Genomic DNA, 23,470 nt, shown 5'->3' on the forward strand with positions numbered 1-23,470 from the left:
AAAGTCATAATGAAACAAATGTTGCCAATACAAAGAGACTAGAATGTCCAAAATAATAACATGTGACCTTTTCTGACTTCCAGTGATGGTAATGCGATGTTTAGAACCCCCATATATCATTCCCTATAGGCCTATATGTTGCCAATACAAACAATGTCAGTGAGAAATCTCTACATAGCTTTATTATCACTTTGACCTTCAGATCTTTATATTTCACTTTAAATATGTTCACAATACACACCACACCAGCCTAGTTCTGAGGCTTTTTGTCACTTTTTCACCAATAAATTATTAAGTTACCCCTGAAGACCTCGGTGGATGTAAGCCAAATTTGACTGGATTGTTAACACGACCCCACTCTACACCCCTACGTACCAGAATTCACTCAAAACGTGAGAATGACACACGCTACTAAAAACACTACCGCCTTGGCAGAGGCAATAAAAATTTTTGTTCTAATTTACATAAAATGTACAAGTTTTGTTTTAATCGTGACTGTGTTAAATTTTACATCTTAAAATACAGTGCACACCAGTTTTGAAGAAAATTCAGTACAGCCTAGTAGCCCTCCACACGGAGACTAATGACTGATGAATCATCTGTATTAGAGGTGTATTTGAGTGGGTGGTAAAAACAGGCATAAAAAAACCCAACTTTATTTTAATGCTCGAGGATGTGTGAGATTACATTCTGCTTTGTTGATGACGCTCAAGCAGGAGGGACCTGTTTGCAACTTGTGTTGTTGCCAGCAGTGACAGCAGTTACCCAGGGAAAGCATTTCAGCATCAGGAAATCTGATGACTCCTCTAGGTGAAGATAAAGGGTTTTAATTTTATATCCTAAAATGCTTATGTAATGTTTTGACAGTTAATTCTGGTATGTTCTGCTTCAGATTTCAATGTATATAAAGATCTCATTAAACTATGAGTTTATTCAGAAGCATTATCAAACCACCAGTTTTCGCCTTTCATGTCGGTGGAGATGCTAATGACTGACCTTCAGTTAGGAATTATTGATGAGTGTTTTTAGGTTTCTTTTATCTTCTTGTATAAGCATATATTCTGGGTCTGGGGGTGGGTAACCTGTGTAGCAGTGAGAAATGTTCTTTGTGATGGTTGTTGCTTCTTCATCCTGCAAATCAGGATGAAGAAGCAACAACATAAATTAATTGTCTGTCTTGAATAAAGCATATTGAGGTTCTACAGAGTGCATGTGGGCTGATTTTTCTCTTGCCGCTGGCACTACATTAAAGCAGATGGCAGCTGGGGTCGAAGGGAATTGTCAGTTAATTGATTAGTCATCAAGTTTTTTGATCACTAAATTCTTTTTCTAAATTCAGTTATCAAATGACAATTATGAAAACTGTTTCCATCTTTCAAAAATAAGCAAAATGCAGTATATTTAACAAACTTGATACCGTTTCATGTGCATATGTAACTTTTTCCCTTGATGTTTTTTCTTCCTGTTGGCTGCAAACCATTTCACAACAATTTTATTGTCCCTACAAACCTTAATGTGTCATTTTGGACCTTTTATCAAATTCATATGCAGACTAAGCGTGCATATGAATTATGTTTTTGCATTTATTCTCCACTCTCAGCCTGTTAAACACCACCAGGGCTGCAGCTAAAAGACTAAAATCTGGTCATCAGTACGTCTAAATATTAATGTTACTGAAAATTAATCGTAATCTGTAAGATCCCCTCGTGTCCTGATGATTGAGTTATAATATTTAGAATTCTGTGAATGGGTATAGCCGGTTTTCCTTCCTGGCTTCAAATAGGCAAGACTTTATAACTATAGTGGGTCTTTTACAGTTTTATCGACCAAAGCGCTTCAAGCGCACACACATTTATATGGCACATACACATTAATGCAGCACTTCTAATGCTATACAACTGCAGGAAGCTTTTTCTATTACCGACACTCACACCGTTGATTTGTCTGCGAAACTCTCTTTCAGCCTGTAATATATGTTTAACCTCTTCATATTTTTATAATATCATAGTTCAACCTTTCTTTGTAAAAGCAGTCACTCTACTGTCAGTCGACTTGTTCATGCTTCTGGCTGGTTATATCCTGTCACTGCCACCCTTTTCATGTGAACATGCTCATACCTAGATCGTGAAACCCTGAGTTAACTCACTGAATTGATAACAACCTCTGTGTGATGACTTGGCTTCTCTGCCAATGTTCGGCCGAGAGTAGGCAAATTATGGAAAGATATCCTGGGTATGCTGAACTTGCTTTGTGGTACAGGGTCATGTATGCATAGATAAACAGAAACACACTGAGAACACTGAATAACCAGCATGAAAACCCAGTGGCACAAAGAATTTTAAATTAAAGAATTAAATATATTAGAATTAAAGCAACCACAGACAGACATTCAGATCTGCACGAAGAATTCTGCAAATTTTTAGTTGTTCGATTTATATTAGAAGCAGCCAACCATCCATTCACTTCCACTTATCCTTTTCAGGGTCGCAGGGGGTGCTGGGGCCTAACCCAGCTGTCTTAGGGCGAGAGGCAGGGTATATCCTGGAAAGATCGCCAGTCTGTTGCAGGGCTAACTCACAGACAGAGACAACCATTCGTGCTCACATTCACTTATGGCTTATGGTTTAAGACAACTGGTCTACTGCAAACACAGTAGAAGCAGTGGTTAAGGGTTTAACCACCTATCCAGCCACCCATTAAAAACATGGGACGTTTGGAAAGATGCTGTACCTGTACCTCTGTTCTGATCTTAATAACTCATACCTTACTGTAGCAAAAGTGAGCTATAAGGCTTTTCCCACCACTTGGGAATCACGAAGCTGTCATACTGTCTTGTTGCTGACCTGTAAATCTTATCGGACACATTTACAGTCTTATTGAGCTTGTTCTTATTAGCTAACAGACTAATAAAGACACCAGACAATAAAGCAGAAGGTCAGAATACATTCCACATATGAATGATAAAAAGAACCAGTGGTCTATCTATCCACATCAAATTGTCACATCTTCTGTTTAGTTGTTATAAAAGTGAGTATAATTTTTGTACTCTACGCCTGTAAATGACACGTTTGTTTGACTCGCCTGACAGTTTTTGATCAATGTTCCTAAATATTTATAATTACTTAGAACCTCAACAGCTATTTGTTGGCGTGCCCTACTCGCTATAAGATCAAAAATAATTACCTTAATTATTTTGGCGTTTAACTGAAGAAAATAGCATGACACTAAGTAACAAACTCAGCCAGATATGCACAATAATTAGTTTCATCTTCTGTGTTCACGCAAACAATCACTGTATCGCTGTAAACATCAGACATGCAAGTTAGCCTTGCATACAATAACATACATCTGTTACTGCCACTAAACAAATACACCCATTGTTATATATCATTTACAAGCAAGCATAATTCTGCACCAGGCACGCACACGTGAGTACACTACAACACACAGCCACCCACGCACAGTTACAGGGCACTGCATTCAAAAACACAACTACATGTCTTCACATCCATGCATTTACACATTAACACAAAGATAAGCATACTGAACAACAACAACAACAACAACAACAACAACAACAACGAAAAGCAGTAAGTGCTCAAGAGGAATAAAGAAAGAGGAGAAAAGATTATCAACAAATGTGCCATTTTCAGCTTGGTTTTCTGGCTCAGAGCGACATTTACTCCAGTACTAGACTGGAGTAAATGTCGCTCTGTATGAACAACAGATAAAATCTGTTGCTTCTTAAAAATGCTCTAAATTCTTCACACATTCACAGCACAGATCTGTTAAAGCCCAAATGCTGACATTTTCTTAAACATTCAGATGCTTGCTTAAAAAATGGCTAAAAATAAGAGTGCAGAGATTGCTGTGAAAATGAAGCAGAAATGAGGTAGAATCTTAAACAGCATCTCCTATTGATGACTGCGTAACTCGTCCCCGCTGCTGCCTACTTAATGCTTACACCCAGGTTTACATATTCAGTAAAACAGCTGCAAGGATCATAGTGCATCTTGGCAACTTTGAAGAAAGTCATAAAACTTGAAAACTGTGCTGTGAATCTTAATTTTAGCAGCCACGGGAGGAACAGTTTGCTTCTTCACCTGCTTGTATACAACCACATGTTGTATGTCCACGATAACACAGCTGGAAATTTTAATTAAGGACTTCCATGAATTCTCGTTACGTTACATAAATTGCCAGGAAGAGGTACAGGCTTTAAGAACTCGGAGCTGTTAATAAATCACAGAACAGTCATATGAGGTGAACGCACCTTCTAGTTTCACAAAAATTTAATATACTGATCAACTATAGCTCCAATAATACTTGTCCTCTGTCACTATAATGTAGGTTTTAACTACTAACATTAAATCTTGCAGAAACATGCTATTGCCTATTGGTTACAGTATATAGAATGTTCTGATGTTTTACAGCCAAAAAGATAAGAAAAATTGTATTAACCACCATCAAATTTGTTACTAAACAATTTAAATCTTTTTACGATGTTTCTGGGCAATTATGGTTGTAATTTTTCAGTATTTTGAAACATTTCCTAAAGGGCAAATCGGCTGTTAAGGTTGTATTTGTGGCAGCAGTGCATTTCAATAACAATAGTAGTTAGTTGTAGCATTTATGTCAATGTGACATTGAGGCAACGGTATACAAACAATGCATTAGTGTGTCCTTACCTCAGAAAAACATCTGCCCAGAGACAGTGCATTGTAAGGACATTTCCTGGACATGACTTTGTCAAGAAACTGTAAATGCCAATTAGACGATACAGACAGTGAACTACTGGCTGACCTTGTGTGACTCTTGTCAGGATGCAGGCATAATTATTGACAGCCGGAGTTCATTGGTACCAGCTCTGTCTCCACCAGTGGACGCCGAAACCGAGGCTGCGTAGCCCCGGGGATTTCTGGTCACATCTCATCAATGGGGGTGGGGGGTTTGTGGGTGTTGTCGCAAACAGGAGGAGCATTTGCATATTATAATTACGTCTGCACGCAGAAGCAGTTTTCTCAATTACATCCCATTTAAAACTTTCAATGAAGAAGAACTGAGAAGCACAAGCTACTGCAGCTTCATGAACTAATTGTAACCGCCTCCCTAAACAAGGCAGCAAACATGATTATTACACCAGGAGTGAACAAGTATAGTCATAGATGCCACTTACTGATGGAACGCTTGGGTGATTGATTGTTACCCTTTACCTGCTACCTGTTCTTTTCAATTTGAATACCTCCCCTCAGAGATGTAATCAACTCTCAATAGCTGCTCCTGTAATTACAACATACTTTATTGATAATAAATATGCTTTAAAATATTAAACTTTCGAAGTTAAAAAGCAAAACAAAAAACAACAAATTATGAAAGTTGGTGGGGCATTGTTTTTGACTGCAAAATGATAATAGCCTACATTTATACGTAAAAAGAGTAATCTAATGTATTGGAGGGGACGCCTTTTAATTATTGTTAATTAGGGTTTTAATTAATGTTTTCACATAATATCTACTTAAGTAATTTGTGGACAATCTCAGTGTAGCAGTAAACACTGAAAATCATTGTCAGGTTGGCAAAATTGTATTTTTTAACATTAGTCTGTTAAAAAAGAGTAGAGTACAAAAGGGAAAAATGTTCATATTTACATTTCAGAAATGGAAATCAGTTTTTAATTTGACTGTTTTGAAATAACTGATTGATTCAAATAGTTGATTAATTGCAAATTGGGATTATCCACAAATAATCTCCATGTCCTCGTTAAGCATTTCTTTATATTAGAGAATCCCTCAAACAACCAAAGGGTAAGTGATCTCCAGTGACACGTTCCTGTGATCATGTCAGTTAATTAGAATTAGAATAGAATTCAACTTTATTGTCATTGCACATGCACAGGTACAGGGCAACGAAATGCAGTTTGCATCCATCCAGAAGTGCTTTAGTGATATAGATATATTACAATATATATTAGCAATAATATAGATATGTAAGTATATTACAGAAATGGGTCTATTATGGTATGTTATAATGTACACGGTATGAAGTATGTTGTGAATATTCTATAACTATAGGTATGTACAGGCTGTAGTGAGTACAAGCTATGTACAGGCTATGAACAGGATATAAATATGAAAAACTATACAGAATATGAAATAAATAACTTTACAGAAATCTGAGATATACAGCTATACAGAAATGGGAACTTTGCAAGTTGTAAACAGTTGTAGGGTTAAAAATTATCGTATGTACAGAATGATTATTTACACAGAGCTATACAGTAGTTAAGATAAGTGAGATATGTGGATAATTTCTACAGAGACTATATAAAGTGCTGGTGGTTGTGAGTGGTGGTTCAGTCCATGTTATTATTGTGTGTTTGAGGGTACAGTGGTCCATTGTGTGTGTGTGTATGTTCAGTCCATGTGTTAACGTGGGTCAGATGTCAGGAGGCAGAGTTCAGGAGTCTGACAGCTTTGGGGAAGAAGCTGTTCCGGTACCTGGTGGTCTTAGTCCGGAGGCTCCTGTAGCGCCTCCCAGAGGGCAGGAGGGTGAAGATTCCATGTGATGGGTGGCTGGGGTCTCTGATGATTTTCCCAGCCCTTTTCAGACACCGCTTCCTGTAGATGTCTTTTATGGCAGGAAGTGGTGCTCCGGCGATGCGCTGGGCAGTTTTCACGACCCTCTGCAACGCCTTCCGGTCCGAGGCAGAGCAGTTCCCGTACCAGACTGTTATACAGTTGGTCAGGATGCTGTCGATGGTGCAACGATAGAAGTTCACCAGGATGTCTGAGGACAGGTGGTTCTTCCTCAGAGTCCTCAAGAAGAAGAGGCGCTGGTGAGCCTTCTTGACCAGCTTGGAGCAGTTGGTCGTCCAGGTGAGATCCTTGGAGATGTGGACTCCCAGGAACTTGAAGCTGCTCACACGCTCCACAGCCGTCCCCTTAATGTGGATGGGTGGATGTGGGTCAGCATTCCTCCTGTAGTCCACGATGAGCTCCTTGGTCTTCTCGGTGTTAAGCAGCAGGTTGTTTGTGTCGCACCACTCAGCCAGACGATCCACCTTAAGTAGACCTTTACCGCAGCAGACATTGGATATTTCGACATTTGACCAGTCAAAGTAGAGAAAGTACAGGCTGTAATCATGAACCAGCAGGTGAAAAAAGCAGGACCTTCCTCAGTGGAATGCAACCAATCATTAAAATGCTCGGGGTTATATTCTTTCACAGACCCAATAGTTGAAGCGGGTGATCCATTTATCGAAGCTGGAGGTTCGATCCCCAGCTCCTTCAGTTTGCATGACTGCTTGACATGCATCTTGGGCAATACCCTGTAAAACTACAATTCATCCATCATGCCTCCAGCATTGTTTGTGTGTGTGCGAGACAGATAAAACCTTAAAGTGCACAGAATAATGGCATGGGTGAATTGGTGAACCTGGCTTGTAAAAGTGCATCATCATTAATGAGAGAAAAGCATTACATAAATACTAAACAATCAATTTACTATAATAGATTTCTTCACAGAATGCTTAAATACATACTCGCCAATTATTTGACTACATAATGCACAATGAAATAAATGATTAAATATGGTGCTGTTCTAGTCAATTCACTTTTTGTATGAAATGCTTTTTCGTACAAATTGACCGCCTAGCCCCCCCCCAAAATAAAAAGCAAAAAATCCTGTGATTGCATCTGTTAGCTGTCATGACTAATAGAATAAACAGCGACAACTGATTGCCCTCTGATATAGAATGGCCACTTGCCTACTTTAGATGTAATGAGAGACATCTCACAGATCTTCACACCCAGATAAGAAGCCACGCTTTCTGTTCACGCTTTAGATTAGGAAAACGATGAACTGTTTGAAGCAGCAATACTAAGATACAAAAAAAAATACTGTATTAAATGAAAGCTAAAATCCCAAGTACAAGTACATGAACGCAAACTACGTCATCAGTAAGTTATCATATATAGTACATTTGGTGCTTTAATTTAGTTTTGTTTGGTGTACTCAGAGTGACATAAAAGATATATGAACATACACGCACCTTGTTACTATAGGGGCTCAGCCTACATTTGTTTCTGTTATTTTAGGAGATAGCATGTCCTGACATCCACAAACAGCTTGACAATAAACAGAGTGGCTGTTACTCTTTTCTCCACGTTGCAGTTTCACTGACACCTTCCAAGAGATTTCTAAAGTATTTGTCAAGAAAAAGGTGGAGAAAAAAAAGAGCACAGAGAAATATGCCATTATAAAAGCAGAAGCTGCTAGCAAGCAATAAGAGGACCGACTGAGAATCTGAACGACATCCATCTTATGGGATTTCTATATCTAGGCTTAGTTATTTTGAAATCCAACGTGGGTCAGTGACAAGCATTGGTGATTTACTAAAGCTCTACCAGCAAGGCTGTCTCTCTGATATGCATTTTCTGCATGTGGTGACACGTTTGCTTCCTCATCCGTGCGTGTTTGTTCCCCGCACTTGATTTTATTCCTATCTTGTTGTTCTTTAACATAGAAGCTCCATACCTTCTTCCTGCTGTGAAGAAGAGCTGAGCAGACCCTCTGAATTGGCCCCTTGTGATGCCACTTTGTGCTCGGGTGATGCAGAGGAATCCACACTTGATTTGAAATCCTCCTCCCAAGGCTGCTATATTGCATTGATCCTGCTCTGTATGTACCCTTGCAAGGTATTATGTATGCCTGTTATATGCTTTACTGCCACAGCAGACTCTTGCAAAAAGCCGATTTACACTCCACAGAGAAAATGTACCAAATGGCTGAACTTAAACCTTTCGCGGTAGAAATAAACTCTATTCGTTTTGCAAAAAAGGTAGCCGTGCACAGATCTATCATTACATAAGCTATTTCACATATTGAAGCTGGATGTTCTATACTAAAAGAACCATTTCCGAATGAAATAATGGAAACCATCATTTAAACACATGCTAGAATCACAGAAAATTCCCTTAAATCAAATGTGGAGAGATCTGAACATTGTTAAAATACAAAAGTAACTCACATACACTGTCACAGCAGAGTGCCACTAAGGATAAAACTACTTCATTTTACAACACAGCTTGGGTCTTTGGGAGATGGAATTTTCTCCCAATTTTAAACATTCCAACAACTACTGGGTGGATTACCAAGAAGTTTTGTACTGACATTCATGGACAGGGGATGTTAATGATTTTGACTCCTCCCACAGAGACACCATAAGTTTGACATTTGTGGTTTTGAGCGACATGTTTGAAAAACGATTAGATGAATAACCATGAAATTCGCTACAGACATTAGTATACCTTCTGGAGGGACTGTAATGACTCTGGAGATGCTTTAATTCGACCCTAGTGAACTCATTTCAAATTTAGCATGACATTTCCATTAGCCTCTGCATTGCTTTGTTCTTTGTGTTAATTAGCAAATTGTGAGCATGCTAACATTAGCGCAATGCAGCCCAGTTCACACTTTAAGTCTAAGAGAGATTTTTGTTGCTTCTCAATTAGACTCCAGTAGATACGTGATGTAGATGACCCCATTCATCACTTTTGCAAGTTGAATATTAAGTAAATTTCCACCGTGTACATTCCCTTTTCTGACTACAGTATAATTCAATTAACAAAAACAATCGAGATTTATTACCAACAGGATCCACCTGAATAAATCTACTGTAATAACTGGACGCAATAATCGGAAATTCATGCAGCTCTAATTGATATAGAGGACAATGTCCCAAAATCACTCAGGGCTGTAATGAGTGTGTGCTAGACCTTGGCTGAGGCAGCTACGACTGCATGTCCCCACAAATAATGGACTGCGCATCTTCAGTTTGACACACTTCCTAGAAAAGCCAGGGCAAAGCAGGTTTAGGCAGAACTTTTGTCAAATATATTGAAGGTATCACTAATCCTGTCGGTGTCAAATAAAACACCTTGCAGTGTCACTACACAGAGAGTGGCAGTTCACACAAGATGTGGATTTATCTGCTGTTGGCTTTGTGCCAAGAAAATAAGTTTAAGTGAACAATTGCTGCACTTACTACTGACCAGTCAATATGTCGCATTATAGGTTTGCTGAGACTCAGAGAAACGAAACAAAACAAAAGCAACCAACACCTGAATTCCACATATCGGCTCCTTTTTGCACTAGTATCACACGGCCATATGCACATTTGTGTATTTGCATGCTTTTCATCCTCCATATCTTTTCTGACTTTGTTTGGGGTTGGTTGCAGTGTGACAAAGTAGCGAAATGTTAATGCTTTTCTCTTATGTATTCCTCAAACTGAACAGTCATTTGTCCTCTCCGTTAGCTACAGCTAGAGATTAACACAGTGCTACACTCTGTGTAAAGACTTCCAAGTAAAGTTTAGATTTTCAAATGTAAACAGTTATGTAATTGCCACATAGACAACCTCAGAGTTTTTTGTGCTCACCCCCTGGGGCAGTTTAACATGTTATGCCTGGTTGCTAATACATCCTTCCTTTAATTATACAATCAAGTAAAAGAGACCTCTGGGAGGTTTTTTTTAAACTGTGTGCACTCTAACACTTAGTTTACTTCCTTCCTACATAAAAAATGTGCAAAGATGAAGCAGAAAACTTAAAAACTTGCAACTCCCATGCTATATACAAGGATGGAGTACATAAAATATAAAATATGCGTGAATTCATCATTTATACACAGTCCATGAATGTAAGCCACAGAACGTACATGAATAGGCCAAACAGGTAAGAAACAGGTTGGGTCTTTTTTTTCCTGTTGCAGTTTCCTGCCAGTTCACCACATTGTTTAATGCAACCAACAAATTCACAGAGAATGCTTTGACTTATGGGTTTGTCACAGAACACGAAACTTCTTTCAAACAAATAAAAAGTTGGAAAAGCATTATTTCTGACCTCAACATAAAGGCTGATTTAAACCTACAGTATGAGCTCCAGCAGGTAATATTTAACAGAACAAGGAACAAGGCAATTTTTCTATTATTGATTCTGCACATTTAGATACACATTTTTAGCTACAGAAGGGCAACAGCTTTCCTTTACTGGTATGCACAACAGAGCTGTGCCATAAATCATAGCCAACCTTCAATATGGACACAAGAAGCAGAGTTCTGAATGTAAATCAAACATACTCGCTTAATGCACGAAGTGTTTTCAAGACTCAGTGATGTTTTATAAAGTGATAAAATGCAGACATAGAAATGTGCATTTCTTACTCTGTGATTACCTTGTTATAAGTAAATTTCTATATAAATAAAGCTCTGTTATTTATTCATTATTTTGTGAAGTAACTATAGCAAACCATTAATGATACAACCTGAAGTTACAGAATAATAATTGAATGATTGATGGAGCTTGAAAATCAATGTTAATACAGTGAGTAAATTTTACCCATTGGCGGTTTAAGGTATACAGCAATCCCCGAACAAATGAGTTCACATGACAGTGACACAATGACAATAAATTATTTGCATTTTAATGCATTAGTAAAAGAATGAAAATAATTATGATCCATGCCAATCCAGTAAGTGTAGCCAGTGATTTAAGTAGGGGCAATTTAAAAATAAAGTCTGATGTGTATTCTCTGAGCAAGTCCTTGTTTGACTTTTTCCTCCAATTACATTTGTTTGAGTTAAATCAGGTCACTGTGTTTCATTCGTGACACATTAGAATAATTAGTAATAATATGAGTGAAATGTTTAGTATGATTGCAGACAAAGTCATGCTTCACTTTCTGAGTCCCTAATCAAAAACCTTTCGGGCCTGTTATTCGAGACTGAAAGGCATATTTAGTTCTTTCCTATCACTTACGTAATTATTTTTTATCTATATTCTTTATTCATGGAAGTTCACAAAGTTAATGTGACTGAATCCCCATATAACTGTCATTGACATTCTCTATAATGAAAAGCCACTGTTACATAAAACTGATTACCTGCTGTGTAAAATTGCCAATTTTTATAGACTTCCTAAAGGCAATTAAACTGATAAAAACTGTTCTTAAATTTGAACTTTAATTTTTAAATCTTTTTACAATACAATTCACAATTAGCCACTAAGCTATACGTTCAATTTAACTTGTTAAATTTTTTTAACCTTCAAAATACACTCACGGCATTAGGTGCACTGTGCTAGTACCGGGTTAAACCTTCTTTTGCCTTGAGAACTGACTCAAATTTTTTGTGGCATAGATTCAACAAGGTGGCATCAAACAGTTGCTGCAGATTTGTCAGCTGCACAGCACCGGTGTGAATATCACGTTCCAACACATCCCAAAGACGCTCTATTGGACTGAGACCGTGGTGACTGTGAAGACCATCTGAGTACATCGTCATGTTCAAGAAACCAATATGAGATGATTTGAGGTTTTCAATGTGGCAGTTATCCTGCTGGAAGCAGCCATCAGAAGATGGGTACACTGTGGTCATAAAGGGCTGGGCATGGTCAGCAATAACACTCAGGTAGGTTGTAGCATTTAAACGATGTTCAACTGCCACTAAAGGGCCCCAAGTGAGCCAAGAAAATATCCCCCACACTATTACACCACCAGCAGCAACTACCCGAATTGCTGATACAAGCCAGGATGGATCCATTCTTTCATGTTACTTATGGCCTATTCTGACACTTTTGTCTAAATCTTGCAGTAGAAATGGAGACTCATCAGACCAGGCAATGTTTTTCTAGTCTTCTAGATTTTGGTGTGCTCCGCTTTCCTGTTCTTACCTGTTTAGAGTGGTGTTTGTGCTACTGTATCCCATCTGTTGCTCTTTTGCAAACCTTGGTTGTAAGGAGTGGTTATTTGAGTAACTGTTGCCTTTGTATCAGCTCAAACCAGTCTGGCCAATCTCCTTTGACCTTGGGCATTAACAGAGCGTTTTCACTCAGAGACTTTCCCCCTACTGGATATTTTAATTTTTTGACCATCCCTGGAGATGGTTGTGTGGGAAAATCTCAGTAGATCACGAGTTTCTGAAATACTCAGGCCAGCCAGTCTGGCACCAAGAACCATACCACATTCAAAGTCACTTATATCACTTTTCTTCTTAATTGCGATGCTAGGTTTGAAATTCTATGGGTCATCATGTCCACATGCCTAAATGCATTGGAGTGCTGCCATGATACTGGCTGATTAGATACATGCAGCTGAACAGTTGTTCCTAATGATTTGGGGATGATTGTTGATATTTCCTATTAATATTACAAAATAGACTGATGGAAATAATTGTAAGGTACAGGAAGCATTACATACTGTACATGTAGTAACTTTGCCACCAGCTACAGTCAGTTCATTACTGGTCATTGCGGTTGTGGCTGTACCATAAGTAATTAGCTCACAACCTATTTGATGAAAGAGGAAATTGCCCTTTTTTTCCTGCCTCTAGTTAATTAGTAAAATTGATAAATTAGGTGCTGAACCAAATTGCAGTCCAAAAGCTATCACATTAGGAACAAATTAAGGCTGAGAAAGCAGGACATTGGGATGCATGGATTTTTTTTGTTCCATTTTATCAGAAAAAATGTGCATTTACAATCCCATCGTAAGAAATTTTTACACATGAATAAGCCACTCTCCCAAATGGATGCTGAATAAACACCAATGTATTCTGAAAACCACAGCAAAACAAATGTAACAAAGAAGAAGAAAAAGCAAAAGGAAATTATGTAAACAAAGCAGCTGCCTTAGATTTATATTCTCATAGACGAATTTATGATCACATCCCAGGTTTGATGCATGATCTTAAAAAGACGGGGCACTGCAAGAGTTTGTATTTTTGATTTAGTCCTTTGTGCTGGTAGACTTGCTTGTGTAGACTTTGCTAATTCTTTACTCCTGGTGTGATCTTTCATCTGAATGAATTACGGGGGGGAATCACCTGCTAACTAGCGGAATACATAACAAAGAGGTATAGTCAGAACGACATACCTTTAATTTGTTTGCTATATTGTGACTGATAATTCTCATATGCTGCTGGAGCCAGGCACAAAGATTAAAAATGTGTAGCTGTAAAAAATACGACACCATTAGTGAATGCGACTGAGGTAGTTCCCAACACTGCATTTCTATAATTTACTTCATGCACTAACACAAACTATAATCTTGGACAGCAGAGGCAACCTGCTCAATCCCATTATTGAACTTTAATATAGCTCCATCCATGCCAGTTGTCCATAATACTACACCTAAGCAAGCTTATTGTGCTGCCAGGTCCACTTATAACATCCCTGCCTCATGTGCAGCTCCTCCTCCTCCTTCTCACTCTCCTCTGCCTATGAGCCAATGCAAATTACAGTAACAGCTTGGACGTGAGTATAATCTCAAGTGGTGCGAGCTGGGCTCCATGGCAAGGCATGCAGGCAGATGGAAGCAGAGACTCTGCCAGGCCTCTTTAGGGGCTCCCACTCTCTCTCCAGCATGGTAGACAATGGAGGAGCTGTGGCTCGCAACCAGCTTCTCGTCTGCCACTATCACGCAGCCTCCTCCCATCCGCTGTATTTGGTAAATGATATGAAACGAAGGGGGACGCCTTGTTTAGACCAATGTGCAGATGGACAGCAAAACTGGCAACATTATATCACAAGCCACTTACGGTATGTAGCAGAGGGTAAAACTCAAGGAAAGACGTTCACATTTATGATGACAGAAAGGGAAAGGAGAGCATTAGGGTTTGTATCTTTGTCTGTTTCTGCACAGGAAGTGGCAGAGATCTTTCCCTTGAGCTGTCGTAGGTATTTATAGATAGCATTTTAGATAAACAGCCTTACCCATTTGCATAAAAGATGTAACCAAAACAAAAAATTTAAAGAAAAGGCATTATTTTCCAATCAGCGCAGCATATTATGTATCAAAGCAGTTCCAGTGAGAATGCCACGACTTCCCAAAGTTTCCTGGTGTGTAAATAGACATCTGTATAATAATATTTATATCATATATATATATATACACACACACACACACACACACACGCACAAACACTCTAAAGCATAATTAACTTGAGCCTGGTTGAGATGTGTTTTGAGACCGAGTTCCCTCAAAGAAACCAATTTAACTTCAAAAAGGTTTTCCTAATACTTGAGCATGCCTCTGTCTGCATTACTGAACTTTTATCCACTGTTTCTAATTTCAGCATCTTCTGCCAAGAATGAACAGAAGAGTTTGTCTTGCTCCATTTCTCGTGATGCTCTGCTGATTTCCGCAACAGTGAAAGAAAAATCTTTCTTTTTTTCATGAAAGAGAACCATGAAGAGAGATATTGTCTGTAGTTACAGATACCTTTTTAGGTTAAGAGCCTGCCTGTTTGGTTCCAGGCACTGCAAAAAGAGTTCCATCAAAGTGTAATGCACCTTTTATTTTGAATGAATGAGCTCCAGGGTTTACACTTGCATGACAACAGAGATCAGAGTTTCTCTTGTTTTGCTGCTCTGGGAGACAGGCTTGTTTATGCTCACAAACACTGATTGTGCTATTCTTGGCCATTAATGTAAATTGATTCTTCTACTCAGTTATGCTCCTTGTAATGAGCACGTTTATATGATAGGGTTGTACTTCCATGTCTCATTTAAAGATGCTTCGCGTTTTCTGATCACATAATAGCGCAAAGGAGGAAGCTTTAAGACAGACATATGTGCCTGCAGAAGCTCACAGAATGCCCTCTCTGCTGTATGCATGCATAACAACAAACAAAAGAACAAAAGAATCTGATGTATGAAGAAATCAATACACTATGAATCAGCCGTGTGCCAAAATGAGGATGTTTAAGTGACTCAGTCTTCAGTGTGTTTGCCAACCCTGACTGCATCTGCACTAACAAAAAGAGAAAGCGAAGCACAGAGAAAACACCAAGACGCTGAGCACAACTCCCCTGGAGCGACGCGTCTATTTTATCTACCTTGTGCTCGCACGCATGCAGGTGTGTTTGATTTTTACTGTATTTTCTCTATTATTTTTTAAAAGAACAACAACAAAAAAAGCTTCAGCTGCACCACCTCAAATTTCCCTTATAATTTCAAGATGTGCTTGACACAGGGTGTATGGCTTAATTTGTGCAAATGATTACAGATGCAGTAACAAGAATCAGGTGCAGAGGAGGATATCTCAGCATGGTAATATGTGCTGTAAACATTCAGAATACCCTGAGCTGCTACTTGACACTGCCTGTCACTGCTTTGAATGCTCGATATTCCAGGAAACACTCACTGCAAGCCTCACATTACCTTGAAAAGAGAAACAGACCACCAGACACAAGACAGGGAAGATGTGCACTGGAATTTTGAATATGGGAAGGCAACAACTTGACCTACTCCTCACTCTTCTCTCGATCCCCGATTAGAAAAAAAAAAGAAAAAAATATTATTCACTACCTACTTTCAGAACACTCAGTTTGTAGTGCCATAATTTTCTGCAAGCAGAGATGAGCTGGTGGGGAATCCTGTTGTTCCGCCTCTTAATGGCCTCAAACTTGACAACCGGGATTAAACTGCACTCAAAAGAGCAGCTGGGAGAAGATGTCAAAAGAAAACATACGGGCCAAATTACTGTACTTTTACAACACAAATTGCTTTTATTTGACAGGAAAGGAGTGAATTCAAATCTCTCAAAAAGGATTAATTAAACAATGGGAATTATTAGCTTTTTTTGGGACACAAAACAGAACAGGATGTCTGGCGGTGCACAAAATATGCAGAGTTATGCAGGGTGTCTGCTGTAGATGCTGCTTGTTAGGAGTACAACGCAGGGTGGGGGGTGGGGGCACTGAAGGGAACAGCACTTATGTTCAATTCTGTAACACAAGCTGGCTAATTGGCATTGCCATGCCATTCCCTTTGAACCCACAGAGGACAAGTGGGAGCCATTATATTTCTTTGTTCTCAGCACTGTGCGATACCCCCTGACCACTGAAACCACAGGAGTTCTGACCACAGAGGGTCAAAGGCAGGCAATATCATTCCACCTCCCACTCCTCACCTTAATGAATTCCGCCAGGATCATAAACCAGACTTTCACCTAAAACTAGGCCCTCAGCAGAGTTCACTTACCGGCAGCAAGCCGGATCAGATATCATATGCCTTGATGTAGTGCTATGACATTTTCAGGATGAACACCTACTTGAGTCTACCAAACAGTTGCTAAGGGGATACTGGTACCTTCTGCACTTCAGATGCACACGATTATTCTCAAATGACTGCCCTCTGAACATGGAGCACACACCATTAACTCTATCCTCTTGTGTGTTGGGTTTTAATTAATAGTTTCATGCTATATAATGTACAGCCGTAACACGAAACTGTGTTCATGTCCTGCTGCAGCATTTTGAAGAGTTAGTTAGAGCTGCAGTCAATTACACTACAACTCCAGACAGAGCCTTCTTTTGTACTACACATGGGTCACATTATTTGAAATATTGGGCAGAGTTATATAAAGACCACAGAAACTGCCAGGTTGGTGGGGTTTGCTTTTAAGTCTCGAGAGAATACTGATAATCGGCACAGCCCCACCCCATTTTATTTTCTTTCTAAACTAAATTTATACTATCATGTTTCCTTTCTGGCTAGACATATAGAATGTTTCTATCATAGCTAAAAATGGTACTTTGGCCATTAACCTCTTAAAACCTGTCAATTACCAAGTTTCTATTCAAGCTTTTATTTGCAGTTTTCTAACTGCCATTAGCATGGAAAGACTGAATGACTTCTTAACTCTTAAAACTTTGCACTTCTTAGTATTCCAAGTCCAGACTTGTGAACAGTTAAAACACCCACTGTGCTTATCAGTTACATGTGGCAGTTTAGCATTCCGACTCTGCATTAACATGTACATTATATCCATTAATGTCAAATGTAGATCAATGCAAGCTCTACAAACTGTCCATAAACCTCCTACTGTGTGAAAAGGTTACTCACCAATTAGTAACTTTAACACTCATCCTACTGTGCAGACCCCAAAGGTATACTTTTTTCATAGTAGTTTTATGCTACCATTTCTGGTTATGTGACTTTTGTGACTTCTGTGACTTTTTTCAATACATTTTTGCCATGAGCCCTGAATTAAAGTATCATATAATATCAAGAGGAATAGTGGTGCTCTGTCAGTCAATTTAAAGAAGAATGACTCCATTGCTGCATTCATCATCTGGATGATAACTCGCCAAAGTGGAAGTTATTAGAACATTGGCAGAACAGATCAGGGCCGTGCCCTGGTGATGCCACACATGAAAAAGGAGAGCTGATTCTGCTAGATTGTGAACCCCTTAATCCAAGCAGAAATGACCCTCCTGGAAGTGAGGGGAGCTCCACCCGCTGATGCAACTGTTTAATGCTCGAAAATGGTGTTACCTTTGCTCATGAACCACAGACAGGAAGGGCACAACTGTTTGTTGCTCCTGTCATAAGCCAGCATGCCCTGAGAATAGCATGAGGGAAATTGTGTGCTAGAACTGCCTTTAGTGTGTGTTTAGCTTTAATTGGTTTTAGTTGTTTCCTGTCCCTATACAACCACATTGAGAGCTTGGTTTGCACTGCCAATAATAATCTTCGCCAGGGCTGCCCTTAGTCACTGATACTTTTCAGAACATTTATGGACAAATTTTCTAGCTACAGCAAATGGGTGGAGAGGATCTGGTAAGGTGGTCCCTGATTTCTGTGGATTTTATTTTTAACTCTTCATTTATCCAGGTATAAATCTAATTGGAATTCAAATCTCATTTCCAAGAGAGACCTGGCATCATTGCATCAGATGATGAGGTTTTCTTAGCTTCATCAGGTGGTGATCTCCAGCTTGCACTGAGTGTGAAGCATCTGGGATGAGTCTGGTCAGAATCTGGGTCGGAGATGAGTTGCTTCCCCAAGTGGAGGACTTTAAGTGTCTCGGGATCTTGGTTACGTGTAAGGAAAGTAGAGTAGAGTAGAGTGGGAGAATGACAGACAGATTGGTGCCTCATCTGTAGTGATTTAGAAGCTGTTCTGATCTGATGTGGTGAAGAGAGGGCAGGGCATGAAAGCGAAGCTGTCGATTTACAAGTCGATCAGTGCTTCAGTCCTTGTTTTTGGTCACGAGCTGAGCTGTGGGCAGTGGCCAAAAGATCGTGGATACCAGCAGCGGAAATGAGTTTCCTCCAACGCGTGTGATAGGGTGTGGAGCTCAGTTATTCAGGAGGAGCTCAGATTAGAGCCACTATTGTTCTTCTTCAATAGGAGCCAGCTGAGGTGTTACGGCCATGTGACCAGGATGCCTCCTAGGTGAGGTGTTTTGGGCTTGTAAGAGAGGTCCCTGAGCAGACCCAGGACACACTGGAGGGATTACATCCCAGGGCTGCCTGGCGTTTGTATTTATTTCGATATTTTGTATCGGGGTCAAAATGACTCCAATTGGCTTCATCAGAAAAATACATTAAGAGCTGAGACTACAATCAAAGTTTGGTGAATAGGCTTTCAGGTAATAATGTGGCTTGTAGTTAGATAAAAACTAAGTCGTATTAAAGAAAAGCATACATTTCGATTACAAATACACAAAATATTGTTAACTTTACAAAAATAATGCTAGACATTTTTAGATTACATTACATAAATAATAAAGCTCTCTCTGAGAACAAATATTTTTCTATTATTATTATTTACTATTATAGCGGCTATATTTATATGCATGTTGAATATGCTGGATAAGAGCTTCTTGACTAAGCAATATTTATCCAGCAATCTTTTTACTTTCTCTCACACATTTCTGCACTGATGGCAACCCTGTAGACATTGCACTTGCAGTGTAAATCTATTTACACAGTTCCACAGTTGTATATCTATTTCTTTATCATCATCATCACCTTTTTATCGTCATTCTCAAGTCCTCCAGCGAACCAACTGTACCGGCCGTTTGTTAGTGTCATCTACTAGGGCTGCACGATTTTGCATAAAATGAGAATCACGATTTTTTTGCTTAGAATTGAGATCACGATTCTCTCACGATTTTCTTTTCCAGTATAAATATTTATTGCACTTATTAACTGCACATCAACTTCGTAACAGTTGAGACTGAACACAAAAACAATAAATAAACATAAAAACAACAAATGTCTCACATTTTGTCGTTGCTGCAAAATGTTGTACTGCTTGTAATTCGTTTTGCACAGTGTTGATGGGAGCCATATCTTTGGTCAGGTGATAAGTGATAGCCTCCGTAATTTCTTTGTGCCTGCGGGAGTTCGACGTGTATAGGGAAGCGCTGTATAAGGTTCCCGTTATTGATGTTTGGGTGGTTGACCGGGACGGATTTTCTCCTGTCACTTTCTTGGCCTTTACAGCTTCGTCATCTCTCACGTGCTCTCCGTTGTTTTTCCCTGCCAGCTGACTTCTGTATCACGTGGTATAAGGCTCCGCCCTTGTCATTTGTTGAGCAGGAAGAGTGAGCGCTTGTTTTCATGCAGATTACGTCCCGGATCAAAATGCGGTACAATCGTCAGCTTTTTTTTCTTCTTTTCTTTTCTTTTTTTAAATCGTTGTCATTTCGAAATGAGATCGCACATAAGTATGAATCGAGATCGCGATTTTCTAACGATTAATTGTGCAGCCCTATCATCTACGTAAACAGGAGTCATGTTATTTTAAAAATGACCAGTCTGACGATTTTCTGGGAGAAGACAATTTTGTGTCGTTGCCCAAGTACACTGGAAATAGACAAATAAGATAAAGCCAGAAAAGAAGATTCAGAGTCAACAGACTCGATGCATATGGTTGTTGCCTAACTGTGTAAATCAAATGCTGCCAAATAGTAGGAGACAAGAGGAGAAGAAATATTAATATTTTACTCAGTTATCCTCTGGCCCTGTAGTGCCACTGAATCTTCTGACATAGCACTCCATTTAAATCTGCTGATGTATTACTGCTAACAACATTTTCAGCATAGTTAAAGCTGCTCCCACTAAGCAGGGAGCTGCTTAGAGTCAATATGCAGTGACTTGAAAAACATGGCAAACTCACCAGATATCAAGCCCTGGTCTCCATTACAGGTTCCACATCAGCATCCTGATCAGCTAACAGTCAAAGACTCAGGGCCGAGGCAGGCGACTCCCACGGGAAAACACCGCTGGGGAATAAGGAACATGCTTTAGCATTTTGTTAGAATTAGGACATAATGCAGCTGTAGAAAGCTTTAGTAAAAAGCCTGCCAGAAAAGTGGTTGTTTTAACACATTTTGGGATGTTTATCATGTACTTCTAGACAATATTCCAGTGAAAGAGGCAACGTTTCTCAACACACTAGAGAGGCAGTCATACATTCATAATCTCATTGACTGAGCTTGCTCCTTTTTCCACTTGGCAGCTTTGGGTGCGATATGAACGCTGATCTGATTATGAAACAACAGGAAAGAAACATAAGCAGCAGAAAAAGGCACCAGAAAAACAGAGTTGGAGATACCATGACTATGAATGTGTATCCTGTCATTAATATTTCACTGCATCATTGTAGCTCAAGGAGAACAAAGTGTAAAGGGGAGCATAATGAAAAATTTATCCTATTTTGACACAACTTGGAATTTATCTGTACTAAACACAGACTGGGTTCAGGATGAAAAAAAATAAGGTGATAAATGCCTCCAAAAAAATTACTGGATGCTTAAACGCAAGGTTATTGCTGCACTCTGCAATATCTGATGAAGACGCATGGGGGTTTGTAACTCACTTAAGAGGCTATTTTTACCCAAACATTCACTTTTTTTTCCACACTGGAGAGAGATGAATACCAAGGTCACAGGCCTTCAGTTTCTCACTTGTCCCAAAAATTTAAAACAAGCTACGTGACATGTCACAGCTCTGCTTGCAGTACAGCGGCACGCAATCCAAGAGAGATTACCGTATCGCTCGCATTTGTCTGCAGCGAGCCTTCATGCATGAAAATACAGAACTCTCCACTCAGGTTTTTCTTCCAGCTTTACTGTACATCAATTTGTATTCAGGGGAGGACTTTAGACTTGTCACCTTCAGCTATTCATCCAGCCAATGAAGTATTTATGACGCAAGCTTTTGCTTTTTGATACGTCATTTCAATCCTCTTCCAGCTCCAGTTCAAATAAGGCTGGATGTGTACTGTCATGTCAGAGTTCAAGAAATGAAGAAAAGAAATAAAGTAAGAGCGTAGGTGTCACACATTTCATGGGCTGTCATTCCAAGCATATTCTGTGCAGGGCGGTAACACGGGCCACTCCTCCCCCTCTTCACAGCCAGTGTGTCAGAGAGTAATATCACTGCAGTGACAGCGAGAAACCAATGGGACTCGTAAATTTGCTTTAAAAAATGTCTTTCATCAATGACTTTTCAATTTTATCCTCACTTTCAAGTATACCATCACCTGGCTCAAAATGAGAAGTCTAGTGTTGGAACACCACAGCCTCACATTGTCTCCAACATGGCTCTTCTTCACTGTATCAAACACTTCACTCCACTGATCCATTTTCCTTTCACAGCTGCAACACTTTACCTCTCTGTTCCACTTTCTTTTTGGCCCCAGGCCTTTATTTGGTCCAATGGGCATTCTCAGTCAAGTCATTATCCATCACTATGATTCCTTCCTATCCGTGCAAGACAAAGACAGTTGTTAGGGAGACCGTTGTCCTCCTGTATTGCCAGCTTTACTACTTACAATACTCAAAATGGCAACAGGGGTGACTTAGACTTCCCTTTTTACCTCTTTGTAGTTATACTGTGCCGCTCACTCACTCACACAGCGATGACCCAATGTGAGTGGCATCAAAAACAAACTAACCCCCCCCCAAAAAGGACATACAGATACAAGAATGATTGAAAAACCAACATTTAACTGCAAAAAATTGTTTAAAAAGAGCAGGCCTAATATGTACTGATGTGGAAGCATTAGTAAATATCAATAAGCTTGCTAAGAAAATCTCAAAGGCAGGGCAGTAATATTTTATCAGACTATAAGCATGCATTATTTGGACCAAGATTTCAACTAAATAACAATTTTGCTTGGAGATTTCCCTGGAAAACTCTACTTACAGCATTGAGGAAAAGCAGATCAAAACCCATATTTTTAAAGTGTTTTAAGATTGAAATATAACAGAACTGTCATTTCATACTCTTTTCATTATATATTTACAAGACAATGCCAGAATTATCTCTCTACTGGCTTAGGGATAATGCTTTTCTTCCCTTCTTTCCCAGACATCTGCTCTGCAAAAGCAACACAAAGAAATCTGTGCAAAAAGCTGCAGGCATCTCCTTCCCTCAGATCCTGCTGACCATCCAGGGAGACAAAAACAAGCCTTATAGCTTCAATCAATTATACATTTGAGTGAATGCATTCATACTGAAGCTATTCACCTTTCCTTGTGCTCCATTCCGTGGATATAAACCGAAGTGATGACAATTTCAGAGCTTGCTGGCAGGTAAGCAAGGACCCACAGCAATTAATAGACCACAGCAGTATGGGGAATTAATTCCACCATAGCCTTGCAAGTTTTT

At 39.3% G+C, this 23,470-nt stretch overlaps 1 protein-coding gene across 2 annotated transcripts in view; it reads right to left on the reverse strand.

Moving 5' to 3' along the window:
* lrfn1 (leucine rich repeat and fibronectin type III domain containing 1) overlaps nucleotides 1-23,470 on the reverse strand; it is a 131,409-nt gene that overhangs the window by 9,844 nt on the left and 98,095 nt on the right. For both annotated transcript variants that reach the window (XM_013912469.1, XM_005739352.1), the window contains one exon: nucleotides 20,973-21,078. The gene's annotated coding sequence lies outside the window, so the exon portion shown is untranslated. The remainder of the gene's footprint in view (nucleotides 1-20,972; nucleotides 21,079-23,470) is intronic.

Source organism: Pundamilia nyererei, unplaced genomic scaffold, assembly GCF_000239375.1.
Source record: "Pundamilia nyererei isolate P.nyererei 1_Seehausen unplaced genomic scaffold, PunNye1.0 scaffold00091, whole genome shotgun sequence".
NCBI classification, from domain to species: Eukaryota; Metazoa; Chordata; class Actinopteri; order Cichliformes; family Cichlidae; genus Pundamilia; species Pundamilia nyererei.